General features: G+C 39.6%; 1 non-coding gene across 1 annotated transcript; it reads left to right on the top strand.

Moving 5' to 3' along the window:
* The first annotated feature begins 531 nt into the window (after positions 1-531).
* Positions 532-638, top strand: LOC119525843. Its single transcript, XR_005215032.1, has one exon. It is a non-coding gene; the product is annotated as a U6 spliceosomal RNA (small nuclear RNA).
* The last annotated feature ends 5,141 nt before the right edge of the window (positions 639-5,779 follow it).

Genomic DNA, 5,779 nt, shown 5'->3' with positions numbered 1-5,779 from the left:
TGCCTTGCTATCTGACAGAGGAGCCCAAGCTCACCAGTAGCCTGTCTTCAGAGAAGGTATCTTCCTGTTGATATCTTAATTTGGATAATATTCATGGCCTCAGAACTGTAAACTTGTAAGCTGATAAATCCCCATCGTAAAAACCAACCCATTTCTGGTATATTGCATTCTGGCAACTTTATCAAACCAAAACATAAAGCATCCCTAAATGTCATGTTAAAGAAAAAGCAGAGTGAGTAGTTGGCCCCCAGCTGAAGAGTAACAGAGCCATGAACATCTCAGGGGTGGAAGGAGACAGGTGGTATGCAAGGAAGTGGAAGTAATACACCCTGGAATAAATTATACTCTCCATACAAAATTACACACAACCCATTTTAAGTCCTCCCACTTGCCTTTAATTAAGCCTTAATTAAGCACCCACACACCATCAGCTGTGCACAAATGCACAGTCCCAGAATCACAGTTTGCACATAACCTGTGGCATTTTTGCAAACCACACAGGGTACAGTTTCCATCAACAATTACTGGTGGGTGCTCACTTCATCAGCATAGGTTCTAAGACTGGAATGAATCAGAGAAGATTAGCTTGGTCTCTGACCAAGGATGATGTGCAAATTTGTGAAATGCTCCATATTTTTGTGGAAGAAATAACTCTTTCTTCATTGGAAAACCAAACAAAGTTGTTGACATTTGTGGAGGGACCATTTGCATAAAAAGTACAGATCTTTAAACACTGGAATCATGCACAGCCCTGCAAGAAGCTTGCCCTCTGTGATAGTTAATTTTATGTGTCAACTTGGCTAGGAGTTTAGCCAAATACTAACCTAGATGCAGTGGGGGTATTTTGTAGATGGGATCAGCATCTGCAATCAGTTGACATTAAGTACAAGAGATGAACTTCCCTAATGTGTGTGGGCATATCCAAACCAGTTGAAAACCTTAAGAGCAAGAACTGTGGTTTCCAGAAACTGCACCCTCTACTCCTCTCTGCTGGCTTCCCCTATGGATTTCAGACTCAAGATTTCAACATCCACCCTTACTGAACTTTCCAGCCTGCCCTCAGAAACTCAGATCTGCCAACTCTCACAATCATGTAAGCTGACTCAGTAAAATAAATCTCTATCTATGCATACATAAATCCTGCTGGTTCTCTTTCTCTGGAGAACATTGACTGATAAACCCTCTGAGAGACAGATGTGAATTAATAGTCAGAGGGAATATCAGATTGACATTTGTCTTGGTTGAAGAATAGGCATTCATTGAATGGGTGACATTGCCACAACATCTAATGCTATTTTCCTAAACATTTTATTTTCATTGACCTCATAACTGGAATTAATGTAAATTAAATGTAGTCAAGATGCCTCAAACATTCATTCATATTTCAACATAGTCAATGCCCCCTGTATGGGTATGCTTTATTGGAGCACTTCACTGGAAGCTAATTAACAGCTCTCCTACTTATGGCTATTAGTTTTAATAATCTACTATGTGTGAGAAAAAATGTTTAGAATAAAAAAATAATTGCTATGTTTTTGATGAGGATATAAATACATACGTTTAAAGTCAGCTGCAAACTTTTAAAGATATGATTTATGATAAATTATGTTCCCAGATATTGCAAATAAGCAAATACTAAGTTATTGAATGTCATCAATCAAAGTATCTGAGTAGTCCAGTAATGGAGGTATTTTTAAAATGTTTCTATGTTATTAGCTATTTTGAGTTAAATAAAGACAAAGAACAAGAAATTATACAAAACAAACAAAAAACAAATATTGATTTGACATCTAACATGCACTTGCCTTGTATTGGGGAAACTAAGTGTTGCAAAAGGAGTAGAGAAATCTAGAATCATGAAAAATTGAAATCCTTCAAAGGATTAATTAATGACAATTAGGTTTTTTTCTTTTTTTTTTAGTAAGAGTGTGTTCTCGTTTGCTAATGCTGCTGAAATGCAAAACACCAGAAATGGATTGGAGCTTTATTTGGAAAGGAGCTTTATTTGGTTACAAAGTTACAGTCTTAAGGCCATGAAGTGTCCAAGATAAGTCATCAACAATCAGGGACCTTCACTGGAGGATGGCCGATGGTGTCTGGAAAACCCCTGTTAGCTGGGAAGGCACATAGATGGCGTCTGCTCCAAAGTTCTGGTTTCAAAATGGCTTTCTCCCAGGACTTTCCTCTCTAGGCTGCCTTTCCTCAAAAATGTCACTCTTAGTTGCTCTTCAGATGTTTGCCCTCTCTTAGCTTCTCTGGAGCAAAAGTCTGCTTTCAAAGGCTGTCTCCAAAATGTCTCTGATCTGCAGCTCCTCTCTTAGCTCCTGTGCATTCTTCAAAGTGTCCCTCTTGGCTGTAGCAAGCTTGCTCCTTCTGTCTGAGCTTATATAATGCTCTAGTAAACTAATCAAGGCCCAGGCTGAATGGGCGGGGCCACATCTCCATGGAAATTATCCAATCAGAGTTATCACCCACAGCTGGGTGGGTCACATCTCCATGGAAACAACCTAATCCAAACGTTCCAACTTAATCCCTACTAATATGTCTGCCCCACAAGACTGCATCAAAGGACATGGCTTTTGCAGGGGACATAATAGATTCAAACCAGCACTGATGGTATCAGTGTATAACTACTTGGAAAAATAAAACAGATTAATATGGAAGAAGTAAAGAAAAAACCTGCAGTGAAAAAGTTTAAGTGGGAATAGCAGTATAAATTCATAATATGGAGACCTATTTCCTAGCACTGGAAGAAGAAATAACAACTGAATAGTAATAGACAGCTCTAATGCTCAGATTGTGGTTTTGAAATGTTTCCCTCTGAGAGAAACCAAGGCTTCCTGCACTCATGGCTAATTCCAGATGTACAGCAGGAAATACAGATGTGTCCAGAGCATCTCAAAATAACATAGCAAGGTAGTACTCAGTGCTACTAGGATAGTGTCAAAAGGACAGAATAGCCAACCAGAATACTTTCCCTCTAGCCAAACTTGAAACAGTGTTGGGCTTTAATAAAGACGATAATTGCAATGGATTGGCCACATCAAATATGTTTAAACACCACATAGTAATTCATCACCACCAGATGTTAGGGCAATAATTTATTATCTCAAAACTGGTAAATAAAGGGAACCATTCAAACATGTACCCCATCTTTCCTAGTGGAATTGGGAGGTGTCCCTTTAGAGAAATATCCCAACTAATACATGAAAAGGTAATCATAGGCTTAGGATATCTCCATGTGGTAGGTTGAAGCACGTACCCTGTGATGGTTAGGTCCATGTGTCATCTTGGCCAGGTGATGGTGCCCAGGTGTCTGGTCAAGCAAGCACTGTCCTAACCATTACTGCAAGGACATTTGTGGCTGGTTAATAAACAAGAAGGCTGGTTTATTAAGTCATCAGTCAATTGGCTGCAGCTGTGACTAATGACATCAATGAAGGGCGTGTCTTCCACAATGAGAGAATGCAATCAGCTGGATTCAATCCAATCAATTGAAGACTTTTAAGCAAGATAGAGGACTTTCACTTCTTCTTCAGCTGACCAGCGAAGTGTTTCCTGAGGAATTTGTCGAAGTTGCCAGTTCCTTTCCTGAGAAGCTCGTTGAATACGTTCATTGAAGTCGCCAGTTCATTGCCTGAGGAGTTCATCAAACATCTTCATTGGAGTTGCCAGTTTGCTGCCTGCCCTACAGAATTTGGACTCATGCATACCCACAGTTGCATGAGAAACTTTCATAAATCTTATATTTACAGATATTTCTTGTTGATTCTGTTTCCCTAGAGAACCCTAACTAATACAGACCCCAACAAACACATGTTCTTAATCTTAATCTGCATCCTTATGGGTGTGAACCCATTGTAAATAGGACCTTTTGAAGTAAAGTATGGCCAAATGAATTAGGGTGCACCTTAATCTGGATTACTAGGGGCTTTTTAAAGAGAGAGAAATCAGAAGCTAGTGCTCTGGAAAGCCACAGGAAGGAGGCAGAAGCCAAAAGTCAGTTGGAACCCAGAAGGGAAAGAAGAAGACATCACCAAGTAACAGGACACAGGATTCAATCCAAGGAACCCCAAAGACAGCCATCAGCCAGCCCCAGGACATACACGCTCTGGGAGAAAGCAAGTCTTGCTGACATCTTGATTCTGGAGTTCTTTCAGCCTCAAAACCATGAGCCAATAAATTCTCATTGTTGAAGCCAAAACCAGTTTGTAGTATTTATGATAGCAGCTCTGCAAGCACAAATGAATTAAGCTGTTTAGGTATTGGGTATCTTTCAAGAAAAAGAGCAAGAATTAGACATGGTGAGTATGCCAGTTTGGATGTGTTACATCCCACAGAATGCCATTCTCTTTGATGCAATCTTGAGTGGGCAGACGTATCAGTGTTGATTAGATTGTAATTCTCTGAGTGTTTCCATGGAGATGTGACCCACCCAACTGTGGGTGATAACTCTGGTTGGAAAATTTCCATGGAGGTGTGGCCCTGCCCATTCAGACAGGTTTCAGCCAGCTACTGTTTACTGCAGGACTAGTATAAATTACTGCCGTCCAATGTCTTCATTAAATTCAGTTCTACCCTTTGATTTCACAAAGTGCTTGAGAGCCTCTGGCCTGAATAATTGAAGCTCATTACTTGCACACCCTAGGATGGATTCAGTCCACAGGTTTGGCTTATAAATTTCTCCAAATCATACCCAGGTCTCAAAACTGTCAAATGATTAAATGCAAAGAGACCCCAAGACTCAAGAGAATCAAAGAGAGACCTGTAAAGAGAACTACTCTCCTCACTGCATGAAAATAAGATATAATAAATCCTAGCTTTATTCATAAGACAAATCATGAATACTTTCTTGCTACCTAAATGATTTTCCAGCTTAGCCATGGCTCATGCTTCATTTATCTGTAAAATTCTCCTACAATTTTTTAAAATGTGATTCAATTGGCAATGAAAGCAATCATTTGTAAGCTACACTTCTGGGGCATATATGCCTACATTTCAATTTCTCCTGTGTGGTCTCATACCTCAAATAGATAACATTTTCAGTAAAACATGTGCACCCACTTTATACTGTCTATAAATGTCTGTTATTTATGGGCTCATGTTTCTTTTAAGTAATGAATCTTTATTTCTTTTATCAGAAGGGATCATGAATTTTTGACACCTAATTTGCATGACTCCTAACTTCCTATATCAGAAGCACTGATCAACATATTGGCATCAATTAGTAACACACTGAAAATGATGTTAAAGGTACGTAATTCACACATCTTGTAGTGATGTATTCATAAGCTTTGCATAGGTGTGGACACTTTTCATAACCCACCAGAAAGCCCTGGAGTTTCTATCTGCATTTTCTTGTCTGTTTTCAGAATGTCCATTGTTCAAATAGAAGGACATCACCTTGAAAGTGATGTTGCCTCCAAGAATTAGGAAGCATTGTGTCTTAGTTTCCCTGGCTGCTAAAACAATTATCAGGCAGTGGGCTAGCTTAGCAACGGGAATTCGTTGACTCACAGATTCAGAGACTAGAAGGCTTTCTTCCTTTGGGTTGGTATCTTCTGACTGGCTGGCAATCTTTGGGATTCCTTGGCTTTCCAACACATGGCAATGCATATGGCGGCCTCTTCTCCTTTCTCTTTCAAGTTCTGCTAACTCCCAGCTTCTGGCTGCTCCCCGTGGCTTCTCTTCTGAGTACACTTATATAGTCTATACCCACAAGGAATAAACTATTAGCATGTGCATTGCACAGATTAGGAAACTGAGGCACATGGAGATT

This window comes from Choloepus didactylus (assembly GCF_015220235.1).
Source record: "Choloepus didactylus isolate mChoDid1 chromosome X unlocalized genomic scaffold, mChoDid1.pri SUPER_X_unloc1, whole genome shotgun sequence".
NCBI classification, from domain to species: Eukaryota; Metazoa; Chordata; class Mammalia; order Pilosa; family Megalonychidae; genus Choloepus; species Choloepus didactylus.
This window is presented reverse-complemented; position numbering and strand designations above follow the sequence as displayed.